Genomic DNA, 27,902 nt, shown 5'->3' with positions numbered 1-27,902 from the left:
ATTGGCATTATGTAACATCCTATTAAAACATTTTTTGATGTTGCTTTTGGAAAGAAAATGACCCATCCATAAATATTACATAGGCTCTGGACATTGTTTACTATTTGTGTCATGCTTTAAAATTTGTCTTACCATGGGAATATTAACTAATAAGATAACATTTCTGGTAAAGGGTAGTTTGGGATGTTTGGTAAAGGGACAATAACATTTGGATTATCTGTCAGATAAAGGCAATCATTTAGAAGGATGCCTCCAAAAATTGAGTTGTTAAACATTTCAAAGTTCAGAAATGTTAACAAATTACACACTTTTGTCTTGATTTTATTGATGACTATCCTTTATAGGTATGTGTGTTCAATGTGATGGTCCAGCCTCTTTTTGTTAGCTATCAATAGAATTCCTGTCTTAACTCTTACCCGCTTCTCAGGGATCTCTTAGACTGTTCTCCTCTCCTTATTTGTACCTAAATACATATTTATGGAGCAAAAAGTAATTTAATCAAAACCTTAACAAAATATAATTAAGAAGATAAGTTGTAGGATTGTAAAAGTTTAGAACTGAACTGTAAAAGTTTAGGATGTTAAAGCTCATCTGGTTCAATGACCTTATTTTATAGGTAAGGAAATAAGACACAAGGAGATTAATTAATTTGTGACTCAAGGTTATGTTTGCTGCTAAGAAAAAAAAAATGTTCCCAAACTAAATATAAATGATTCTTAGGTTATCCATCTTTTTGGTGTTTTTATGCCTCAGGTTTTCTTTCTTACACTTTTTAAACCTAAGTCTCTTTGAATGGTTCTCTATTTAATTTATTGAGTGATATGGTCTACTTCAGTGATTCTTAAAGTGTAGTCCCTGGACTAGCAGCATCAGTAGCACCTGGAAACTGAATAGAAATGCTAATTCACAAGCCCACCCCAGATCTGGTGAACCAGAGACTCTGCTGGTGGGGTCTGGCAATCTGTGTTTTAACAAGCCCTCAGGTTATTCTGATGTGCCAGGCTTGTAGAATGACATCTGTTCTGAGTGTTAGGAAACTGAGGTCTTAGCTGAGGTTCTGTACCTAACTGGTGACTACTGGCAACTCACTTAACTTAAAGCAAGTCTATTATTCTTTTTCCCTTTCCTAAAACCCTCTAATGCTCCCCTATAGGCTACAGAACACAGTTTAAACCTTCTAGCCCTATGTAAACTAATCCCCTCTACTTCCACAAATTTCCATTGCTTCCTCAACCTTTGTCTCCATCAGTATCAATCTTTCTGTTCCATTATCCCTGTTGTTTCTCTACCAGGAATGCTCTTCCTTCCCCATTTACCTGACTTGGCTTCTTTATGAATCAGACTAGAGGTCCAAGACTTTTTAGGAAGTCTTCTTTGGCTTCCTCCCAGGATAGGGTCTATGTCTACTTTACTGTTTTCATAATATTCTATGCACATGACATCATTGAGAGATGAAAATATGTAGGTATTAACTAGTTGAAGGGGGACAAAATAGCTTCCCACATGAGAGAATGGCTTGTGCAAAGGTCCTGTGCTGGGAGTGAGCATGGTACAAACGAGGGGCTGAAAGAGGGCCTGTGTGATTGGACCGGACAGAATGAGAGGAAGCAGAGTGGTACAAAGTGAGGCTGGAGATATGGGTAGGGGCCAAGTCATGCAGCACTGTAGGAAACAACAGGGAGATTTGTCTTTATCCTAAGACCTAGGAAAATATGGTTATGATTTGGGTAAAGAATAAATGTAGTAAGATTTGCATTTTTTAAACATCTTTATTAGATTTTCATTTTAAGAGTATCAATTTGGCAACTGTTTGAGGCTAGCAAGAGCAGACGTTCAGCAACCATTTACATAACCATTGCAGTAATGCAAGGAAGAGAGGATTGTAGGTAGGACTTCTCATGTTGTTGGTAGTGGAAATGGGGAGAGGAGGATGGATTCATGAGGAGATTTTTAGGATTTGGAGATGGCTGGTTAGGACGGGTGAGGAGAGGGAGGGGCGACGGATGACGTCAAGGCTTTTGGTTTGCATAAGCAGTGTGTTCAGCCATTTATTTGGGGAATGTTGAAAGAAGACCAAGTTTTGGGAGAAAGGTTATGGAGATCAGGAATTTCAGGCAATGTCAAGGTCAGTAGTCAAACTCAGAGGGAGGTCAGGGATGAATATAAAAATTGGGGGTCATCTGCTCCAAGGTGATCTTTATGAGACAAGTTTTATTGGATTGGTGGAGATGGAAGCCAGTTTGTAGTGGACTGAGTAACAAGTGGAAAGTGATTAAGTAGAATTGGGAAGTTTTGTTAGACGTCTTGAGAAGTGAGAATACGAAAGAAAGGGGAATACTACGGGGGTTGCTGAAATGGGGAGTGTAGACAAATTAGGGTTTTATGTGTATTAGAGACTTGACTGTATCTAAAAACTGATGAGAAAGACTTTGTTGAGGGGGAGAGGATGAATATATAAAGAGAAGAAGTAATGATTGTGAGTTTCTCTGGAGAGTAGAAAGTGATGAAGTCCAAAGCTTCAGTGAAGGGATGAACTTTAAGATAAGGTTGAGACGGCTCCACTATTGCTACGTTGCCCAAGGTGGGTTTGTAAGTTTGGTAAGCAAAATGTTGGGGAGTTCCCATCCAAAATTTTATATTGTCTCAGTAAAGTTAAAGGCTCAGTCAATATACTGACTCTGAAGGTCTTACAAACCCTCATTCTGCTTGTTAGCATATAGAGATCACTTTGTATGCAGAATGATGCAGTGGGGGGAACATGGGATTTGACAATAGTTGATTTGAGTTCAAGTTTCATCTCTGCTCTTAGGAACACCTGGACCATGGTCATCTTCGTCAATTTATTTTACTCAATTTCATTTCCTCATTAGTAAACTATCCTCTTATCTTACAGGGTTATTGTAAAGAGTCAGCGTAAATGATGAAACTGCACAAATGTTAGTTATTTTAGTACAGCAGTGTCTATGGTCACAGAATTTTAGAGCTTTAAGTTTCCTTATGGGTGTCTAGTCTAAGAACAACTTCCTGATAATGGGTACAAAGGAACTGAGGCCCAGAGCATCAGGGTTAGGATGGGAACGAAATATCCCATCCATTATGCTCTTCCCACTATTTCAGGTTGTTCAGTGTAGCCTTTGGAAGAACTGGTTTATGCAGTTACTTTTTGTTTTGTCTTCTTAAATTCTTTTTATCTTTTCTATTATATCTATTTTCCCAACAGAATTTAAAGGAACTTTTAATAAACAGATTGTTTTCTTTTATTCCAGGTAGGTGTAGCTTTAAAGTCAGTATCTAGTATCTGATAAATATTGGTTACGACTGCCAGATTTACACTGCCAAATAAGGCTCTCATTTAAATACTCTGAACAAATGTAACATGCATCTCTGTCCCTAAGTATGCTCAAAGCATGACAAGTTTATTATGGACAATGAATGTCCTTGCACCTCTTTGAGGCTGTCTTTAAGAAGGTGATAAATAAAAAGATATTTACTGTTACTTTCACCTTCCACTCAACGTCCACTGATGGAAACGGATAGCAATCATTCAATTAATTCTCTTGGATTATTTCTGCAACATTTGTTTTAGACATCACTCATCACTTTTGTTCCCACCAGTCAGTGCTCCTTGTTGTGCTTAGAGAATATTTCATACTTCATATCTTTTGCTTCATGTTGAGGTTTAATGATCCTCTTTCTTCTTTACTGTCCCTTTGATATATTATTGTCATTAGAATAGAAGGGTAGGGTTGAAGAGATTTTTTTGAACCAAGTCTAAGATTTCTAAAACTTGTAGTTTTTTTTTTAATCAGAATTTATGATTAAAAATATGGCTAGGAGTCTTGAGAGATGTATTTATGAAACAGGTATGGATTTGAGGTGAATAACATTTTTGTTTGGGTAGGATATTTTAAAAAACACCTTTAAGTTTGAAAAATTCTTGGATTCTGCATGAAATAGTTAACTAAAATGGGCCTTCCAATTTCAACAATTTTAGACTGACAAAACAAGATGAGCAATTTCCTATGAGACTAAGCCACTGACTGAAACCGGAAGAGGCCTATAATATTCTTTCTAAAAAATAAATATAAGAAACAGAATTATCCTCAAGGGTTACTGGATAAATGCTTGATGGTCCTCTGAATACATTAAGGAGGTATTATAGTTGGAGCTTGTCAAAAACGTAATTCAGATGAATTCTGTGAAATAGGATCTGGATACCTGGTAAGAACCATTTTCTCTTTCAAAGATCTTGGCAACACTTCCTAGTAGTGATTCTATTTGCATCAGTAAGATGTTTCCACTGGAAAAGCACTGTAGCATCATCCTTGAGTTGTATACCATTGATTGCTTTATAGATAAGAATCTCTTATAGTGTGATACTATTGATTCGACAGTAATTAAGCACTCTTTGGATGAGGTATAAGACAGACTGACTTCTTTAGGAAAATGACTCAGAAGTGAATGGTTTTAGAAAGAGATTTCACTCTATTTGCATTTGACAGATGTAAAAAGTAGTTGCCAAAATTTCTTGATGAAATGAAAGTAGGCTGTTAGCACAATGTAAGCCAGGACACATCTTCTAATCAAGGTCTGGAATCTAGTTTAGGCATCTGCTCTGGCCTTCAGAGAAGGATGAAACCTTTCACAGTTGATAAGAATTGATTCTGTTTCCACAGTCCCTCAGGTAACCCATTTCATCGTGTAACAATATATGCTCTGAATCTATCCCATTATCCTCTAAAGCCTTCTTCTGAGTTCTGGTATCTGAAAAAGGACCAGCTGGTCATCATTTACTTTTTATTTATTGATGTTAAAAATCTTTATTGCCATCTCTTTTCTCAGCTGATCAATCCAAATTTATGTAACCTTTTCACATAGGGCTTGATTTTCTCACCCCTGGACTCACTCTAATGATCTCCCTAAAATTCTCTCCAGATTCTTACTGCCCTTGGATGTAATAACTTAATGAGGTCGTCCTGATACTACAGGAACTCTGGTTCTTTAGTCCCCAAGCCTCAGCCTGCCCATTGTCCTACAGCCGCCCACTGCTCACCTTCCTAATACTGTTGTTCTCAGATCTCTATTCTCACCTGTGCCTGGAGAGCAATGCACATAACAATCCCCAGCAGGGCTGCCTTATGAGTGGGGGTAGAGATATGATTCCAGGCCTTAACAAGAGGGCCTTCCATTGCCTATTTATCCCCTGGAGTCTGCTCTTTCTTTCATAGGAGGTAAGGCCCTAAGTTCAGTTATATAATGTTTTTAATGAAATATATTGCAAGAGAGATAAGACAGTGACAACTTTATTTGCATAAAATTATAAAAACCTAATATAAGACCCAGAGATCATGCTACATAATGATTGGAAGGGGAGGGTGCATGAATATCCTGGTGGAGTACAATAGGGCTAGGACAAAAGTCAAATGTGACTCTGCTTATTCCATTCCATTATCACTTTTGATTAGAATTGGTTATGGTCCTTGGAAGTACTGGGTAGTAAAGGGGTGCCTTCTTGAGTTCTCAATAAGAGTTGAACTATCCATTGCTTAGGTCTAGCTCTCAGTGTATTACTTCTTGATCTATCTTAAGCTCACTAATTCTTTCCTTGGCCATGTCATATACTAGTGATCCTGTCAAAGGCAGTGATCATTTCTGTTCTTAATTATTCCTTTGTGTTTTTAATTTCTAGCGTTTCCTTTTGATTTTGTCTTAGGGTTTCCATCTCTCTGCTTATATTACCCATCTCTTCTTGCATATTATCTACTCTTTCCATTAGCGCCTTTAACATATTAATCAGTTATTTTAAATTATCTTTTTGATAATTCCAACATCTGCGACATAAGAGAGTTTTATTTTTGTGATTGCTCTGTTTCTTCAGATTGAGCTTTTTCCTTGCATTTTGTCATGCCCTGTAACTTTTTTTGTCGAAAGCCAGATGTGTTTGTATAGGGAATAGGAAATGACATCCTTTAATGTGAAGATTTGTGATAAGCTGGCTAGGAACTGAACTGTGTTTAATGTTTGCTGTAGCTGCAGGTGCCAGTGTCTTGAAATTCCTCTAGTGTCCTTGTTTTGTCTCCTCTTGACTTTGGGCTTCCCTCAGCACTCCTCCTCAGAGAGTCTGTGTCTTGTAGTTCTTTGAGCTATAATCCACTGTAGTTATACTGGAGCCCTCTTGGTGTGCTGGTAAAATGTAGCATTCTATAATATGATTAGTGGACCTGTGTCTCAGGTCTGTGATCTTCATAATTACTTTCCCATGGTATAGCTTTTATCTTCCTCCTTAGGTAAGAAAGAATAGAGTAGGCAAGGGGGTGAGGAATGTCCTTCTCCCAGCTTGCATCAGGCTCTGGTAGACTCTTTTCCCTTACTGAGTAGGCCTTTGTTGTGAGAACGCTTTGGGCCTAATTCACATTGATTAATCTTTCTCAGATCTTTACTGTGAGAACACAGTGGAATTCCTGGAGGTAAACTCATGCAAGTCTGCATCTGTTCCAGAGTGCTGACCTCCAGAAGTTTCTCATTCTCATGCTAATCCATATTCAGCCTCCAGCAAGTCATCAAAATCACCACTTAAGTGTTTCTATCAATTTATGGATCTAGCAGCTTTAGTCCAGGTAAACACATTTTGAATGTAACTCTCTGGACTTTTTCTCTCTAGATTTTGGGGTGTTGTTTTGCCCTGTAACCTCTGTTCTCTGACAGGAGTCCAGGAAAAGTCACTGATTTTCAGTTTTCTCAACTGTTTCTTGTTGTAAAGATGGAAGTGATGACTTCCAAGCTCTTTGTATATCAGAGCTGAAACTAGAAGTCTTCTCTATGCAAATTTCATTTTATGTTATTTCTCCCACTGCATTCCTCTTAAGCAACATGACAATGTGTTGTTGTTTTTTTTAATTGAAGTGACTGTAGTTATATTCACATTTGTACATAAATCAGGTCTGACATTACAGGAGCTGAAATACTAAAACAAGATGACTTTAGAAGATAGAGCATTAGAATGGATTCTAAATTCTACTGATGGGACCCTGAGGATAAAGAAATCTTCTTTCTCACTAAAACAACTCCTCCCCCATGAGATATGTTAAGGTTACCTTGATATGGGGCTCAAGCTGATACAACCTAAACATTTAAAAAAAAACTATTTTTGGTTTCCTGAAATGTCTCATTTTTCCAACTCTAATTCTTTGAGATCAAAGTAAACCTTTATTTACTGTTTTGTTCTACCACATGTTCAATAAACTTGCAAATATTCTACACATCCTTTAAAGGTCAGATCATACACCACACTCTATACTAAGCCTCCTCTGATTACCTCAAGTGGAAGTGACTTCTCTCTGCTTTTCTTTAACTATTACAATGGTGTACTGGAGACAATTCATCTGGCTCATAAGAGCTGAATGTGAGCATGCATCTCTTACCAATTCCACACTCAGCGACTTCACATTCTGAACTCAGCTGTGTGGAGCACTTACATCATTGAAACTGGCAAACACTATAAATCAGAGCTCTTAAAAATTTCCCTACAGATCCAGTTAAACATTTACCATCACACTACTCTTGTGCCTATGTGTCTGTTTGTAGATAGATATGTAGGTAGGTAGATAAATAGATAGATACTGAGAGACAGAGGGACAGTGAGAGCGAGAGAGACAGACAGACAGACAGACATAACAGCTGTTTCTGTACATATGTCTTACTCTAATCTGTAGTTTCTTAAGTGTAGATGTAGTTGGCAGGTATTATTTTTATTCCTGAGTATCCATTTTCTCTTTTTAATTGGGGAATCAATGATCTCCTATTTAATTCTTGGTCATTTGGGTGGGATTTAGTTCTGTCTTTGTTCTGGGAGCAGACGTGAACTTGACAATTCAGTATATTGGTTCTCTTTGGCCACAGTTATTGATTCAAGGATAGTCACATGACATAAACTGAATAAATCAGAGCCCACCAACCCTGAGACTTTAGTTGGAACTACTAGAAAGGCACTCTTTTTTCACAGAGCTCCTAAGTTGATAGACATTAAGTTTGGAGCTTCTGTTGGCCATTTAGCTAATTCAGTGGTAGAACCTGGCTAAGAATAAAGTTAACACAGAGAAATGAAGAACACCATGAGATGAAGAGAGAAGATTCCTGATAATAATGAGCTAGAGCTATACTGAAGTTGCATGAGCCAAGAGTTTTTTTTTTTTTTTAATTTTGACTAATTTGAATTGGGTTTCTGTCAGTGACAATCAAGAGAACCCTGACTAAAATAGTAAGTAAAATATGTTATCTTTAAAAAATGATTCTAGCACCACATCTATATAATGCCCTGTCTATAAAGAGGCTCAATAATTATTCATTGAATGAAAGAAGGAATCTTATGTAAAATACAGATGCAAAGCTTGCTGTCAATATGGGTGGTTTGCTCATATCAGATTGCATCCATTTGGAAAGATGAAGAAATTGTGTCTCACTACTTGACCTTTACTCCCTCTTTGATGTTTGACTTTTGTTTATTATTTGAAGAAATAATTTCTTCAGATAAGTAAGCCATAGTAAGTACTTCTGTCTTCAGCTCTTCAAGGTTAAGGTTTTCACTCTTTAAAACATAAAATGAAATATGAAAATCCTTATCACTCAATAAATGAGCTACTTGGAAGTGATTTTTTTAGGCCTAAAAGAGACTATTAATCTAATAATAAAAGGAACTGCAAGAAAGTACACATTTTTAAAAGATGACATACTATAAATGCTCAAAACAGAAAAAATTTTAAAAATTGTTATTAACTAAAAATCTCTATAATTCTTTTTTCTTTTTGCACATTATTTGATTACTTTATCATATGACAACAATTTTGTGATACCATTTTCTACAGAGAAAATGGAAAGATAATCACTCTTTCTTCTAGTATGAATCTCCTTTTTGATGTCATCCTCAAGAGAACTTTCCTTGATTAAACCAAACAAAATACATGCCTTTTGTTTGTTGGTTAGTTGGTTGGTATTGTACTCTGCTGTGCACTATTGTTTTCTTTTTTTCTTTTTTGGCTAAACATGCTTGACTTTTAAACAGTTGAGGAAGAGTTTTCATGCTTGGTCCTTAAGTGCTCAGCTCAGGGATATGCAGAAGTCCTTTCTCTTTCCTCAATAGCTAATGGAAATTCATTATTTAAAAACTGGAAGTGGAAATGCATTTATTGTATTTTCAGGAGTTTGAACAGTGGGGATGCTGAGAGCAGTTTTCTTTTCATTACTTCACATTATGTGGATTCAGGCTGCCTTCCTTATACTTTCAGGTGTAAAGAACTTTCTCCTTATCATTTCATTTTCCCTTTTCAGTGATCAATTGCTTTTCAGAAAATTACAGAAGACTCCAAAGGAAGACACTCCATCCAGAGCTAGTCTACAAATTGTAACTCAAGTTCATTTAAGTGCCCAGAGTACCACTTCCAAGGATAGCCATGGAAAGTGAGAGAGACAGTGGACTCAACATTACATTTCATGTAATTCAATATTTTACTCCATGGTTAAATCAAGGGACAATGGAGGAGAGTAACCCTGCTGTATTAATTCTTATTTTAAAACAGGTGGAGGCCTGCACAGAGAAAGGTTACATATACCAACATTACTTATGCTCTGGTATTTGTGCCTTTAATTGATCTGAAAGCTAGGTGTTAAAATATGCTTCAAAACCTAAATGGAACTAGTGAAAAGCACTGCCATATGGGCAGTAATGTACTGACTATACTGAAGCAATGACTTAAGGTTATGTCAGAAATTTTAACCTAAAGTTCTTCATAGCTTACTTTGTTTTCTCACTTATACTTGTTAGCATTTAACTCTTAACTAATGACCCTCTATTTTCTTGCACATAAAATGGAATGAGATAGTGCTGAATTAAAATTTAACTTGAGGTAAGGTCCCTAAATTTCAGTAAAATGACTCTTTTGAATCTCAAAGCTGTGTGATCATGCAGTGCTAGGGAGGGCTCAGAATTGTCAAGGCCCCAAGACTAGAAGTCAAGTCTTTGCTAACAGTGAAGTCCCTGGGGAAGACAAGGAGAAACAAAGTGTTGATACTGCTGCTTGTGTTCTCTTCCTTAATGGGAATGCTGTTTTTTATATATATATATATATATATATATATATATATATATATATACACACACACCAACATTACATAAGCTCTGGTATTCGTCAGAAAAAGTCACAGTGGCAACTGGTTTGGAGATGTGTCATGGAAGGCCTCAAGATTTACTGGGAGAGTGAGTTTTACTTCTTGGTGGCTGCTTCTGTGGGTAACAGAGATGATTACAGAGATGAAATTTAAAGGCAAAGATAAAGAAGACTGACATCCCTTCCCTTTGTGAACTACAGGCTGCCATCAGATTCTGCCTCCATCTCCATTTCCATATTGTATTTTATTTTCTCTTATCTCAAACCACTGGTTAATTAAACACATCTTTAGTGGCCACTACATTTGGGTGTTGTGTCAGACACCTTGTGGGATAAATATATGGCCACATAAAATACAGTTCCTGCTTTTAAGATGAGCCAAGTGTTTTCTCAAATGACAGAGAATGAGAAGTATCAGTTATGAGGCACCAGTCAAAGGCTATGCCAGTCTAGGGGAGGGAGGGAGTGCATTCAACTGCAGGATCAAGGTCTTGAAGAAAAGGTAGATTTTTTCATGGCAACTGGATGTTAGAGTGGATTTTCCTGTTCTCTGTGAATTTCAGCTAAAGCCCCCTTAGGTAGAAAATAGACACAAAATACCTAAACAGAGTGCTAAGTGCTAAGGAGCTACTAGGCTTCACCTATGAATCACCAAGAGCTAGCCAAACTGGAGCTGAGGCTCATCACCTCCACCCCATCAAGTGATGAGTGATGCTGTGGAATTTCCCTTTTCCTCACTGAGAGTAAGGTAAAGGAGGGTGTTATGGTCTGAAATGCCTTCCTTCAAAATTCATATATTGAAGCCCTAACCCCCAATGTGACTGTATTTGGGGATAGGACCCTTAAGGAGTAATTAAAGTTAAATGAGGTAATAAAAGTGGGAGCTTAATCCAATAGGTGTGGTGTCCTTATAAGAAGAGAAATAGATACCAGGGATGTGTGGGCACAAAGGAAATACTATATGAGCACACAGTGAAAAGATAGTCATCTGCAAGCCAAGGAGAGAGGCCTTAGGAGAAACTGACCCTGGAGCACCTTGATTTTGGACTCTAGAACCATGAAAAAATAAACTTCTGATGTTTAAGCCACCAGTTCTATGTATAATGTTATGGCAGTCATGGCAAACTAGTATAGAGGGTTTTCCAGTCAAGAGCAGTCCCAGGATGACACAAACAGATGGAAAGATATACCATATTCTTGGATCAGAAGAATCAATAGTGTTAAAATGACTATACTACTCAAGGCAATCAACAGATTCAATGCAATCCCTATCAAATTACTGATGGCATTTTCACAGAACTAGAACAAAATATTTCACAATTTGTATGGAAACACAAAAGACCCTGAATAGCCAAAGCAATCTTGAGAAAGAAAAATGGAGCTGGAGGAATCAGGCTCCCTGGCTTCAGACTATACTACAAAGCTACAGTAGCCAAAAGAGTATGCTACTGGCAAAAAAACAGACACACAGATCAATGGAACAGGATAGAAAACCCAGAAATAAACCCATACATGGATGGTCAATTAATCTACAACAAAGAGGCAAGAATATATAATGGGGAAAAGACAATGTCTTCAAAAGGTAGTGCTGGGAAAACTGGACAGCTACATGTAAAAGAATGAAATTAGAACATTCTCTAACACCATATACAAAACAAACTTGAAATGGATTAAAGACCTAGATGTAACACCAGATAGTATAAAACTGCTAGAGGAAAACATAGGCAGAACACTCTTGACATAAATCACAGCAATATCTTTTTGGATCCAACTCCTAGAGTAATAGAAATAAAAACAAAAATAAACAAATGGGACCAATTAAACTTAAGTCTTTGCACAGCAAAGGGAAACATAAATAAAATGAAAAGATAACCTACAAAATGGGAGAAAATATTTGCAAACCATGTGACTGACAAGGGATTAATTTCCAAAATATACAAACAGCTCATACAGCTCAATATCAAAAAAACAAACAACCCAATCAAAAAACGGGCCATGGCTTCCCTGGTGGCGCAGTGGTTGAGAGTCCACCTGCCGATGCAGGGGACATGGGTTCGTGCCCTGGTCCGGGAAGATCCCACATGCCACGGAGCGGCTGGGCCCGTGAGCCATGGCCGCTGAGCCTGCGCGTCCGGAGCCTGTGCTCCGCAACGGGAGAGGCCACAACAGTGAGAGGCCCGCGTACCACAAAAACAAAAAAACAAAAACAAAAACAAAAAATGGACCAAAGATCTAAATAGACATTTCTCCAAAGAAGACATACAGATGGCCACCAGGCACATGAAAAAATGATCAACAGCACTAATTATTAGAGAAATGCACATCAAAACTACAATGAGGTATCACCTCACACCGTCAGAATGGCCATCATTTAAAAGTCTACAAATAATAAATTCTGGAGAGGCTATGGAGAAAAGGGAACCCTCCTACACTGTTGGTGGGAATGTAAATTGGTGCAGCCACTATGGAGAACAGTACAGAGATTCCTTAAAAAACTAACAATAGAGCTGCCATATGATCCTGCAATCCCATTCCTGGGCATATATCTGGAGAAAACTATAATTAGAAAAGATACATGCACCCTAGTGTTCATTGCAGCACTATTTACAATAGCCAGGTCATGGAAGCAACCTAAATGTCCATCAACAGAGGAATGGATAAAGAAGATATGGTACATATATACAATGGAATATTACTCAGCTATAAAAACAAATGAATAATGCCATTTGCAGTAACATGGCTGGCCCTAGAGATTATCATATTAAGTAAAGTGAGACAGAGACAGGCAAATATCATATAATATCACTTATATATGGAATCTAAAAAAAAAAGATACAAGTGAACTTATTTACGAAACAGAAATAGACTCACAGACATAAAAAACAAACTTCTGGTTACTAAAGGGGATGGGGGGAGGGGTGTGGGAGAGATAAATTAGTAGTTTGGGATTAACATATATATACTACTATATATATGTAATAGGTAAATAACAAGTACCTACTGTATAGCACATTGAACTATACTCAATATCTTGTAATATTCCTTAATGGAAAAGAATCTGATAAAGAATATATATATGTATAACTGAATCACTTTGCTATACACTTGAAACTAACACAATGTTGTAAATTAACTATACTTAAAAAGAAAAAAGAAAGAGTGGTCCTAGGAAAACTTCCTCTAGGGATTGGGAATGACTATAAGAAGGTAATATTGACATCTCATCCCCCCAAATTTGTTAGTGTACATGAAATTAGGGACAGTGTGAAGCTGGTTGTGTTTTGATTGATTTTTTTAATGCCTGAAGTTGAACTGTCTATAAAATGAGAATATACTTGAGATGTCATTAGGGAGCATGGAAGGTAAATCTCATAGATCATGTTTGAAAGGAGTAATTGGTGGAAAATTGTTTCTTATTCATATTGTTCGCTAAACTGGTAATACATGCAAAACTGAGATCCTCTACACTACAAATATCTATTTTATCACTAATCTCATTAAATATGCTCTAATATATGTGGTGGTTTTATTTTATAGAATTGATATTTTTAAAAAAACTGTTTAGCTTTTGACTCAGAACAGTCCCCAGTAATCAAATTTATGGATTAGGAGAGGAACATAATATAACAAATATTGCCTATATTTCCATTTTGCCTTTCTTCTCTAAGACTAGAGCAGGGCAGGATTTTCTAAATTCAAATAATTTTCTAAATTCAAACAATTCAAATATTGTCTCCCCTTCCCCATGAGCAATTAAATTTACAAGTCACAAACATCTAATAACAATGCAATTCCCGACACTAATGGACAGATGTTTCAGCACATTTTCCAGCAGACTTCATCATGGCTATTCCATCTATCTGCTGTCTGTTTGTCTGTCTCTTACTCACAGAGACATTCTCTCCTACTGTGTGTGTGTGTGTGTGTGTCTGTGTGTGTGTGTGTTAGAGAGAGAGAGAGAGAGAGAGAGAGAGAGTGTTTAAATATTAGAATCCTCTATATTTTGAAATCAGCTTTCTTTTTCTTTTTTTTTTCTTTTTTTGCTGTACGCGGGCCTCTCACTGTTGTGGTCTCTTCCACTGTGGAGCACAGGCTCCAGACGCGCAGGCTCAGCAGCCATGGCTCACGGGTCCAGCCGCTTCGCGGCATGTGGGATCTTCCCGGACCAGGGCACAAACCCATGTCCCCTGCATCAGCAGGCGGACTCTCAACCACTGCGCCACCAGGGAAGCCCCTGAAATCAGCTTTTTTTTAACCAATGCAAATATTTAAGGGATCATATAGATGGCTGTACAGAGGGAGTTAATTATTTTATTCTTAGCTCAGATATTGCACAATTTCAATCAATGGTGATTGAATTTACAAGTCATAACCATGATAGCAACACAATTGCCAGCATTAACTGACTTGAGTATTTCAGTGCATTTGCCAGCAGACATCATACCACCTGCCAATACTACTGGCATATTTAGTTGGCATCTCATTTACCTGGTTCTTATACTTAGCATGAGAATATGAGCTATGAGCGTTTCCTGTGAGATGTCCTCCTTTAGGGAGTGTAGGGTGAGTAAGAAGTTTAGATTGTTTTAAGTGCCAGGATAGTGCTGGAATGGTGCAGAGAAAAAAAAATAGAATTCTAGTGAAGAAAATAAGCAATATATTTATGGTAATTATAAGAAGGAGATGATTAAAAGTTGGATAATGGCTAATACCAACTACTATGTGGTCAGTAGAAGCAATTTGCCAGAGAAATTCCAAAGTGGTATAAAAAAAGTCATTCTTCATTGTTAGACAAAGTTAACCTGGTTAGTATCCATGTTATCCTGAATTGATCTTGATTTGTATACATTTACAAATACTTATTTTGCCTACATTTCTTTCACACTAATATATGTAGTTAGTGATCAGAACAACTGAACAGAAGGCAAATACAGAGAGTAACACACACTTGGTCATCAGTCTTACAGAAAGAACTCACACTGTGGCATAAACTACCATCTGTTTTTGAAACTCTACAATGAATTGACTCGCTTGATAATTACCAGCTTTATTTACCTACCCTGTAACCTTGGGGTCATAGGGACTTCCTTCTACTGCTCCTGTTTCCATACCAATTGTGATAGGAAAAATGGCCTCCAAAGATATCCATGTCAAATCCCTGGAAACTGAAAATGTTACCTTATTTGAGAAAAGGGTCTTTGCAGGTGTATTTAACTTAAAATCTTGAGATGAGATAATCCTGTATTATCTGAGTAGAGAGAGGCAGACAGACATACAGAGAAGACACACACACATAAAGGAGAAGGCAATGTGAAGACAGAAGCAGAGACTGGAGTGATGTAGCCTAATCCAAGGAAGCCAAGGAAGAGCCACTGGAAGCCAGAAGAGGCAAGGAAGGATTCTCCCCTAGAAGCTTTAGAGGAAGCATGTCCCTGTTGACAGACACTTTGATTTCAGACATATGAACTCCAGAACTATGAGAGAATACATTTCTGTTGTTTTAAGCCGCCAGGTTTGTGGCGATTTGTCATGGCAGCCCTAGGGAACTTATATAGCAGTCAATACATACACACACACAATTTTACACACTATTTGTACCAATACTACTATTATTAGTTCAATTTACCCTTAATCTTAAAGTTATGTTGGGCCTGCTGGATATTTTCCAAAAAGTTACCATTGAAATAACGAGATAAGTTTGAGGAGAATGTAATAGATGATGATTCACAGGATCTGCTTCCATTTAACGTAGTATTCTGGTTATCTCTTACTGCTTAACAAATCACCCCAAACCTTAGCTGCTTAGACCAAAATTATTATTTTCTCTTATGGTTCTGTGGATTGACTGAGCTCAGCTGGGTGGCCTTACTTTGGGGCTTTCCCATTGATTGAAATCACATGGCTGCTAGGGCATCATGATCTGAAAGTTCCACTGGACTGGATATTTCAGATGACTCACTCTCATCGTGACAGTTGATCCTAGGTTGTCCCCCGGGGCACCTACATGTAGTTTTTCCTTGTGGCTTGGGTTTCTCATAGGATGGCAGCTAGGTTCTCAGAGTGAACATCCCAAGAGAAAGTTTTCCAGAAACAGGAAGAGGAAGTGCCAGGCCAGGAAAGGCTAGGCCTTAACAGTGTCATTCTGCTATATTTTATTATGAGTCGAGATTCAAGGGGGTGGAGAAATCAACTCTTCTTCTTGATGAGGGAATGTCAAAGTCACATTGCAGAAGAGCCTGGGAGATGTGAGGTATTTTGTGGCCATCTTTGGAAAATACGATCTGCTATGCATAGTAATCAGGTTCATGAATAACACCAAATTCAGAAAAAATTATTTGTGCCTGAGTAAAAAGGATTAAAATTCAAAGGCACTTTGAGAAGATAAGCACCTAAGGAAAGACTCCTCATTTAATATAGCATTCTGTCTAGCAGCCTCAATTACAGCCACTCTCCATTCTTTCCAACTTTCCACTAAAAGAAAGGAACAAGAAAGAAAGGGTAAACTCACATCCCCTCCAAGAACTGAGACCAATGAGTGGTGTAGTATTAGGAATTCTTTTCATAGCCTACCTGGGCTCTGATTTATGAAATAGAGTACCCCTAAAAAAATAAGTAGTAAGGGGCTTCCCTGGTGGCGCAGTGGTTGGGGGTCCGCCTGCCGATGTAGGGGATGCGCGTTCGTGCCCCGGTCCGGGAGGATCCCATGTGCCGCGGGGCGGCTGTGCCCGTGAGCCGTGGCCACTGAGCCTCCGCATCCCGAGCCTGTGCTCCGCAGCGGGAGAGGCCACAGCAGTGAGAGGCCCGCGTACCGAAAAAAAAAAAAAAAAAAAGTAGTAAGACCCTTCCTACTTCCTACCATTGCTATTGTGTTCCTGGACCTAGAGCCCCAGGATCTGAATCACTCAGCTGTCTCTCTACCCTAAAGGTGCTGAATTGGCTTCCACTTTGTCCCGCCCTCAACCTTCAAATACTATTTCTCCCTACCAAGTTACTCCTCCTGTCAAAGATATTCCCACCAGAAAATGACTGGCCAAGAATCTGGGAAGGGAAGTGGTTAAAAACTCGTGGTGTTGGTGCATAGCGCTTGGGCAGTGTAATACCAAGTAGAATACTTTGGGTGAGAGTTGAGGCAGGAGGGGCTCAACTTGGAGTTGAGGTTCAGAGTAACCCAGTCTGAGGCAGTGAGGATAGGCAATGATGCTGCTTCAGGAGAGCAGAGGTGAACTAAGGAAAAGCCTGCAAGGAGCTAAGAGCTCATCTGGGAGGAGTGTACTTCATTCTGCCCTCCAGCTATAAATCTGAGAAGAGGCGTGAAACATCACCTGAGTAGACAGAAACCAGACCTCATCAGAGGTCTGTGGATAAACATTACATCCAAAGAGAATTTGTCTTGTTCAAATAGGACTGCACGGTCCTAGAATCACCACTAAAAATGGTCTATGGCAAAGCATAGAAAAATATTTCAAGAAGTTACTTGATATTCTTATACTGGTATTTTTACTATCCCGGTACTCAAATATACCACTATCTATACTATAAAATGAGGATAGAAAAAGGAAGAAAATATAGAGAAGCAAAAAGAGATAGACATTTTAGGATGGATGTTTTGGTAAAAGTAGAAAGAAAGAATAATCAAAATGAAAGTAGTTGGAAATATTAGTCCAGAGAATGCAATGTTAGACAGTTACTGAGTTACTACAGAGAGGGTCTGGCATGGAGACAGGCAGATTTCCCATTATACCTGGGAAGTCTGGCCTGGGAATAAGTATAGTAGTCTTAGAGTGGAAAGCGAGAGAAAGCACAGTCTCACCCACTTAGGGAATGAAGGCCCACAGGTAGCAGTGGCGATCGTTGGCTGGTGCATTGTGGGGAGGCAAGATCTCCAAGCAGGTGCAGAATGTCAGAACTTTAGGGCTTGGGGAGTAAGAGGAGAACAAAAATGGTCACAGAGAAAAAGAAAAAGACTTGTTGATGGAGGACTAGAGCTTAGGATTTCAGCAAAAGATATACACCTAGAATATGATTAAATTCAGTCATGGCTGAAGGCATATTGGCAACTTACATTCTATAATTCACTGGAAAACGTTTTGGTGAAGGTAGTCTCATAACATACAAGAAATTTCTGTTCACAGTTTACTGTTTTGAAAGGGCATCTGTGTTGCTGTGCCATGGAGAAATGGATGCCTTATTTTCAGAGGCACATGGGCTAAGTATCCACATGCATGAGGAACAACAACTTTTTTCTGTGATATTTTTAATATCTTGCTTAGTGACACAAAGATTTATTTTCATTCCCAGTCATTCTGGGAATGAACTTAGCCATTCTCTAAGTTCAGCTTTGGAGAACTTAGCAGGAAGTCTATAAAATTTCAGAATCTATCATTTTTTATGGTTTCTTATTTCCAGTATTGTAGGTAATCCTGCCTCTAATTACAGTTTATCTACCTGCTCTTCTGAAATCCCACAGGCTGAATAAATCTATAGAAAAATGCTGACTCAGAGGTATATGCCGCATTATTCTTATTAATTTGCGTAGTAAAAATACATTTACTTTCCTCTGTGCCTTCTTGAGTTAGTTCCGAAATGTGTCTTCAAACTTAAGGATACCTGGAGTGTCCCCTAATGGTGAGTACTGGTCCAGTAACAATATAAGCTTTCTCTATCTTCTGAGCCTAACAGGGAAGGTTGCTCTAATTTGTCTATGACAGCTGGAAGTATATGAAAACTTCCTGTTATAATCCATGCACTGCTCCTGGAGTTCATGGTAGCAACTAGCTTCAATTATCTTTTCCTTTTTCTCATATCTGTTACAGAAATATTGGAGTTCTCATAGGATTCAGGGTGTATATTTCTGAAGCTAATCTTGTGTCAGAGGGATTCACTTAGGGCTTATGGTGGGTCACAGTTCCTTTTAAAAATCTGGTGGGAACTCTGGAACATCTTCCCTGAGCAAAAGCAAGTAGACATCAATTTTGTGTATAATTTTACAAAGTTCAGAGATCTCTTTTCCCAGTCATAAAAGAGTTTTAAATCTACTCCAGTTCCTTATTTTGTGTTCAGAAAACAGTTAAGCATAGGGAAAAGGTTTAAAGGAGAGGATATAAACAAATTATATTGAAATAAGCTTAATTTCAGTTTTCATTAAATTAAAAATTATTTTTTCTCTCATCCAGATGACTTTTGAACCATTTAGACAATTGATTAGAGCTCACTGTATCTTGTCTTGGTCAATATGTGAGTTTGATTGAGGCAGAGTGATCACCCTCCCCACCCCCATCCCGAGCTGGATAGGGAGATTGTGCACATGGGAAGGAGTCAACCTCTGTTTATGCAGCATCATCCAAGCCACCACACTTGTATTTTCGAATCATTCCTGCTGTTACATACAACTCATTTAAATATGCAGTTAGTTGGAAATAAATGCTGTTTATGAATCATTAGGTTAAAATATATCATGCTTACTGATTCAAATCAACTCCCCTTTACGGCCCCTAACCAAATCTTGTACCAGTATCTATTCATCGTTCTTTAATCTTCCTTTCTTATGTTTAGGTTAGTATTTATGTTTGACATTTCTGTCAATTTTTGTGGTTGGATATCTCATCTTGATTTTTACTCTCCAAGTGATGGGTCAACCACACTTCTCTCTGGTATTATTATTACATACTACTAATTCTCTCCTCATTTGCAGCTATTGTAATTTAAGAACTTTCTAATCACCAGCCAATCCTTTTTGCTATGCCCCTTGCTTTAGTTACCATAACAACAGAAGGGTTGGTCAAAAATTCATCATCCAGTCTGTTTATAAGCCAGACAGGCTTTCCAGAATTACTAGTACAGTTTAGAGGAGTCATTTATAGGAACAACAACAGCAATAGATGATTATCAACTAGAATGCTTATAGAGTATATTATAGATTTAGAATTGGAAAGGGCCTTAGATTTCATCTACTACTCCTTCCTACCAATTCAGGAAATATCCTGTATTATATCATTCGAAGGTGGCCATCTGACCTTGGCCTGGAAATTTCTCACGACAAACGTCCTTGCTTTCTGGTGCAGCCTATTCATTGTTGAGAGCTGTAATGATTATAAAATCCTTTCTTGTGCAGATTAGAAATATGCTTCCCAGTAACTTCTAAGCATTAGTTCTTGTTATATCAAGTGAGACTTTACAAAATAAGCTGAGTCTATTTATTTGTCAACATTCAAATATTTGAAGACAGGTGTTATTGAAGTGGTCATCTCTATTTTTGCCTGTTCAGGATCCATTTTCCTTTCTTCTCATAATAATCAATTTTCCAATGGGAAATTATCTTCATCCTATTCTCCAGTGATGGGGTTTACCATGGAATGAAAGCTTTCTTTTCCCCACCCTTTAGGATGTGCTCATAATAGAGATCCATTCCCCTGGCCACAGTGATTATTTCAGTCCTAGGCTAGTCACACAAACTGGTTCAGTAGAATGTTATACTGGAACTTTTATGGAAAATACTGGAGGAGAGAAGCTCTCCATCTTACAGAATTGCTAAGATGCTAGGATATGAGCTTGGGGTATGGGGATAGAGCCTGCCTGAGAATGAGGGTGACCCAAGAAAACAGAGTCTTGAGAAAAAAAATAAAGCCCTGACCACATACATTGTAAGAGCACCTGGAGCCAGCCCACACCTTATGCTATGTTACTTCTTGAACTTTTAGATACATGAACCAAAAAATTGTACATAAGTCAGTTTGAGTTGAGTTTCTCTTAATTGTTCCTAAAGAGTTTTGAATAATACAATTATATTTTTTTGAGTCTTATCTTTTCTTAGCTAAAATGCTATGGCTTCATTCTCAGACCTTTACATCTCTGAGTCATACTATGCTCTATGTGCTCTCAATTGTTTCCATGAAAATTGGGGTACCTAGAACTGGACACAGTCCTTTAGATGAGAATAAAATGTGCTAGTGTAGAATACAGTCTAACATTTTCTTTGCTTGTTTATGCACCCCAGCCTTGTCAATTTTCACTGACTGAGACCTAGATTGCCTTAAACATCTTTATTCCTTTTTTGTCAATTTTCACTGACTGAGACCTAGATTGCCTTAAACATCTTTATTCCTTTTTTGTACCTTGCCATCCTATTGGCTTACATAACATCTGAATTTCTTAGGGATTTTTCAAACAAACTTATATTAGGCTATGCCGCACCTCTCTGCCTCTTCACATTTACTTCCAGCCCTTTCCCAAACTACACAGACATATATCCACTTGTCTGGTCTATTGAAACTTTTGGATTTTGAGCTTGAGAAAGTAACTCAGTCTCTCGAAGATTCAGTTTGCTTTACTGTAAAACTGTGTGGTATTTCTTAGGATGCTTTTGATTGTAGATATTAGAAACCCCCAATTAAAATGGCTAATTAAAGAGGGTATATTAAAATAATAATAAGTCTGGAGGTAAGACAATTTTAGTTTTGGTAAATTTGGTGGCTGAGATCCAGGCTCCTTCCATCAAGATCCAGGCTCCTTCCATCTTCCCATCTTGATACATTCAGTGTGTTCTACTCAGGCTAGTTCCCTTCATGGCTTCAAAATCGCTGCCACAGCACCATGCATCACAGACAGACATGGAAATGTCCACCAGCAAAAGAGGGACTCCTTCCCAAAAGGTTCTTTTAAAGAAAGAAGTAAACGTTTCCTAGAAGCCCCTCAGATTTCCTCTCACATCTCATTGTCCAGGAGTCTATCATATGACACCTTTAAATCAGTCCCTGGGAAGGGCTGTGAGATAATCAGATTGGCTTAGACCATTGGTCTCAAACTAGTTATGTATCAGAATCACCTGTAGGGCTTGTTAAAACACAGATTTCTTGGCTCCGTCCCTACAGTTGCTGATTCAGTAGGTCTGATGTGGTACCCAACAATTTCTTTTTCTAATAAGTTCCTAGATGACACTGATGTTGTTGGTTGAGACCACAGTTAAAGAACTACTGGCTTAGACAAACATTATATACCCCGGGGACTGGAGTTGAGGCTGGGGCCCATACAGGGCAGGTAGTTTCCCTCAGGGCTTTGTTATTAAGAAAGGAAAGGTAGGTAACCACAAATGTCCTGCTATGGGAGCTATAATCCCAAACTTGTAAGATTGTCCTGTGGGTTACAGGTAATGCATGTAAATTGCCCCTCACAGTATGTTCAATAGATGTAACTCCTTCTATTATTGTTATTATTGATTCTGTCATAGACATTGTATTATAGACTCTTTCAGTTTTACTTGAAAATTTGATAAGTATGCTCTTCCATCTTTATTCAGTTCATTGACAATATATTGGACAGGCCAGGGGTGGATAGAGAATTCTGAAAATTGCAGTAGACATTTCCCTGATTACTAACATCAGTGCACTAACCAAAATATTTATGATTTGGTTCTTAAGTGATTTCACTTCACTGAACTGTCATTTAGCCTTAGTTTCCCATCTTCTCCAAAACGATATCTTGAGAGGCTATAAAATAATTGGTTTCAGATTTGCCTATACTTCTCTATAGAAAAAATATAGAGTGAATTGTATGTTCTGGCATTTTATTAATAATAGTATCCAACATTTATACAGAGTGCTTATCCTGTGTAAGATATTGTTCAAACTGTGTTACATGGGTGGATACTATTATTATCCCTATTTCACAGAGGAGAAAACTGAGGCACAAAGAAGTTAAATGGCTTGCTCAGAGCCATGCAACTGGTAAATGGAGGTAAAAGGATTCTGATCTATCCTAATGTAATCTCTGCTAATAGGCACCACCACATATAAACAGTACAATCACAGGAAATGGTCATGATCATAATCTAGTAATACAACTGGTACCTAAAATGCTCTCTCACACACATATACACACACATACACATCTGCCTTATTCATTACAGCTTTTAAATGTTATACATTTTAGAATATTCTAGTTCCCTAGAAAATTGTTCAACAGGTTGCGGTGTGTGGGACAAGCTTTATCTATCAGTGCTCAGTGAACCATTGTACTGAAAGGGTCATCATGATGGATAACAGAGCTATTATACATGGAAAAGTGTATTTTAATATTGCATTGCCTAATTAATACTTTAGTAAATATTTAGAGTAGAAATATATGCAAATTTTTGCAACAGTTTTTGCAGAGTCTCACAATGGGTTAGAATGGGAGCAAAATAGTAATGGATAGTAACTGTGAGAACAGGAATTTGCATTATATTAATTAAATGTGATACCTAAACACTGTAATGATTCTGTCCTATTTTTATAAATAAGGTATGGTGATTAGTCTTAAAGTGACTAAAACTACCAACTAAACTAAAAAGTTCTTTATTTGAAGTTAGGGACAATCTTCAGCGCATTTGGTCCCTTGGCTTTTTTTTTGATGACTTTTCTGTGTCTCTCCTCTAATTGAAGTTATTTTATCTCCTGATTACTAGTTTGTTTTTTGCAACTTGGCTGGGAGGCTTGCATGCCCAGGGAGGATACTAATCAGCACTTTGTGAACTCCCAAGATTTACTAGGCTCTGAATTTCAGCAAATCTAGGGCAGCTTGGCAGAGGGGTTAGGTATGGCTGTTTGGCTGTTGTTTTAGTTTCTCTGTCACATTGTGTTAGGTCTGTTGCACCACCAGGTGTCATACTGGGCTGCACGTTCCCACAGAAATACATCAGGTAAAATTCAGAATTCCTGTTCTATAAACTCTGAAAATAGAGCACTAGCCTCAAGCACTCTGCCGTATAGAAGCAGTAAGTTGTGCTATCTTAATTATGAATGCATCAAATATGAAGGCCTTTTCCCCTTCCCAGGTCTCTCATGGAAAGTGCACACAGCATTTGCGTTGTTCATCTAGGCAGCTGGTCTGCTTTCTTTAAAGGGGTCAGGAACTTGGGTATTTAATGAGTCTCCCTTTGCTGTGCTAGGGCTGAGGTTGCCTTCCTAAAGGGAGCATGCATTTAACTCCATGGTTCTCAGTCTAGAGGGTACATCAGAATCACTGGGAGGGCTGGTTATCCCAGGAATTTCTGCCCCCCACCACCCAAGAGTTTCTGAATTTGCATTTCTGATGAGTTCCCAGGTGCTGCTGGGAGCAGGTTCTGAAAGCCCCTGCTATAACTTAAGGCTTTGTTTTTACTTGGCAGTCTTACCCAGTTGGATATATTAGGTTTGCCCTGTTTCCTTCTTTATTTTGAACTGTCCAGCACTTGCAGCTTTGGGGAGTAGCTCATATTAAAAAAAACTTCTTAAAAATAAGGGCATGGGATAAAGAGTCACACTTCGGATATTCTGTCACAAGTTAAGCTTTTGGATACAAGTAACAGAAATGATATTAGCTAACGTAGTGCGGTAGATACTGTGGGGTGCCCAGCCAGATTCCCTTTTCCAGCCAATGAACTCGTTCCCTAATAGCTACATGTGCTGTGGATAATGGCTTTTATAGCTGTGACCTTCTTCAGATAATTGCCTTTGACTGGTGAGAGCCACCTCTCCCAGACACATCTAGGAAGTTTCACACCTACCTCCCCCTCATATATTTTGGGTTAAATAAAATATATTAAAAATAATTTCACAGGGGGCTTCCCTGGTGGCGCAGTGATTGAGAATCTGCCTGCCAATGCAGGGGACACGGATTCCAGCCCTGGTCTGGGAGGATCCCACATGCCGCAGAGCAACTAGGCCCGTAAGCCACAACTACTGAGCCTGCGTGTCTGGAGCCTATGCTCCGCAACAAGAAAGGCCGCGATAGTGAGAGGCCCGCGCACCACGATGAACAGTGGCCCCCGCTTGCCACAACTAGAGAAAGCCCTCGCACAGAAATGAAGACCCAACACAGCAAAAATAAATAAGTAAATTAATAAACTTCTATCCCCAACATCTTCTTTAAAAAAATAATAATAATAATTTCACCTGTTTATTTCTATACATGTGGCTCATATTATATTCCTATTGGGTTACATTGCTCTAGAGCCTCCACAGCTGCATGGGTCAGGCCAAGGCTAGACTCTACTTGAGACCATAGAACATCCCCGGAAGAAATTAAGATTGGGTGAGTAGAAGGCTGAGGACGGCTGTGCAATGTCAAGTCATGACTCCTTAGCCAGCTTCAGTGTCTGAAACCATTCCTGCTCCCAGAATCCATCAACTAAAGAAGAGGATTCGTCCCCATGAGGAAGGACTCCACAGCATTATGGCAAGAGTGTACAGTAATGTAGACATTTGATTCTCCTGATCCTCTGCCAAAGGACACTTGCAACAATTTACAGGGTAAAAATAAACCAGGGCAAAGAGAATACCCACACCTTTTGAAGGCTGTTGGATACAGGGACCAAATTAACATTGACACAAGGGAACACAAAGTGTCATCATTGACCTCCTTTTAGAATAAGGACCTATGAGGGCCCAATAATAAATGGAGCTCTAACCCATATCTAACTCACAGGGTGTCTGTTAGACATGGACCCACCTGGTGGCCCTGTCTCTGGTTCCTAAATGTATATTCATAATGGAACATTCACATGTGTTCTTTGGCCCATTAAATCCAAGCTATTGTACCAGGAGAGGCCAAGTAGAAGCCCTGAAGCTGTCCCCACCCTACCCTGACAACATAGTGAGTCAAATTACAATTCATTCCAGGGAAAATGAAATTACAGAGATCAGCACTATACTCAAAGCCTAAAATGATGCAAGAATGGTGATCACAATCAAATCTCCATTTAAATTATTGGCTTGACACTTGCAAAAACTGGATGGATTGTGACATATATCAGTGGATTATTACACACCTAACCAAGTAGTGGCCCCAGTTGAAGTACATAGTTTGTAGCTATTGATCTTGTGAATGCATTCTTTCCATACCCACCAGGAAGAATAAGAAGTGATTCATCTTCACACTGAACAGCCAACAGTGTACACCACAGTCTGTTTCCAGGTAAATGTGAACTCTCCCACCCTCTGTACAATATAATCTGAAGGGAACTGGGCAGTTCGGACATGCCGTGGAACACTACTTTCATTCAATATATTGACGGCAATACTTTAAACAGACCTGATCATCAACAAGCTCTAAGTCCTCAGAATGCCTTCATAAAACATATGCATGCCAGGGGGGAAGAGAGAAATGCCACAAAAATTCAGGGGTCTGCCACACTGGTGAAGATGTCAGGGGCCTGGTAAGTGGAAGTATGCTGGACATCCTCTCAGTAAGTAAAGTAAAGGACAAGATGTTGCACCCTGTACCTCCTACCATTAAGAGAGAAGCGAAATGTTTGGTAATCCTCTTTGGTGTTTGAGGGTGGCACTTGGGGATACCACTATGATCATTTTTTGGGTGAAGTGAATGTCTGCTAATTTTGAGGGGGTCAAAAACAAGATAATACTGTAGCAGATCTAGGCTGCAGTACAAGCAGCCCTGCCACTTGAGTCCTATGTGTGATGGTAGAAAAAGAGGCCACTAGAAAAGTCTCAGTGGGAGAGTTGCCAGGCAGAACCCTAGAATTTTAAAACAGAACTACTTACCTTTGACCCTCCAGAAAGGAATGCAATCTGGCAACACTTTGATTTTAGCTTGGTGAGACCATGTTGGACTTGTGACCTACAGAAATGTAAAATAATAAATTTGTATTTATTAGACCATAAAAGTTGTGGTACTTTGTTACTGTAGCCCAGAGATAACTAAGACACTGGACTTCCCTGGCCTTCATCATCTCTTCTGAAAAATAGGAATAAAACTATCTTCCTTTCCTACAGAGAACAAAAGGAGACACCACATGGGATAGTGCCTGGAAAACTTTAAAATGCTGGGCAAACACTAGGTATTAGATTTAGAACCAGTTAAAGTGGTAGTCTCAGGAGAGGTCTCGTTGGTGCATATAGGCACTTACACTGATTGTTTCTAATGCTTGAAAATGCAATAAGTAAAGGAAATAAATTATTTAAAATTCTGTTTTGGTACATCAACACTTGACAATATCTAAGCCTAATGAAGTCACTTGAGTAAACATAGAAAGCCCTGTCAGTGAAGATTATGTACATGTCACGACAGGAATAGAAGACAGAAGAACTGAACTATTGCTATTTTAATAGAGCTCTTAGCCTGACAGAATGAAAAGCTAATATGTGATTCCTAAAAACCAAATAGCAGACTCCATCTCCATTTTACTTTATTGAGTCTGATTTGATTATGCTGATTCTCAAGCATCAATAGCTGCTTGTATTATCAGTCTCTTGGCCCTGATTTCTCAATCAGCAAAGTAATGCAAAATAGCTGCTTATTGCTTGCACATGATTAATTATGTTGGCTCATTTATTTTGGAAGGGACCAGAGAGCTTACCTAGGTACGTGGATGGGCCACCTCTTTGCTTTTGGGGATAACTCTTTCCAAAGAAACTTTAAAAACGTAGGCCACTTTGTTCTGATTTTTTTTTAAAAGACAATCAGACCTAGGTGGTTGAACATCGTAGTCAGGAAATATTTATTGCAAAGCTATTCAAGCTAGTTCCAGTTAAGAGAGATTAATTGTAAGGATTGCACAGGCAACCTCAAGGGTATAAAAACTGAAGTACTTGTAGGTGTGTGAAACCAGGAAAGGGGAAACTGGAAACCATGGCTTTTTCATCTACCTTTTATAGAGTTTTGGTGTTTTGCTTCTGCTTGTGTTTAAGGGCTTACTCCTCCCTTTTTGCTTCTCACTGCAGATCTCCTTTCTCTGCTTAGTTGTCAGCAGGCATATAGCTAAAAATGGCT

This window comes from Lagenorhynchus albirostris, chromosome 3 (genome assembly GCF_949774975.1).
Source record: "Lagenorhynchus albirostris chromosome 3, mLagAlb1.1, whole genome shotgun sequence".
Taxonomy (NCBI): Eukaryota; Metazoa; Chordata; class Mammalia; order Artiodactyla; family Delphinidae; genus Lagenorhynchus; species Lagenorhynchus albirostris.
This window is presented reverse-complemented; position numbering follows the sequence as displayed.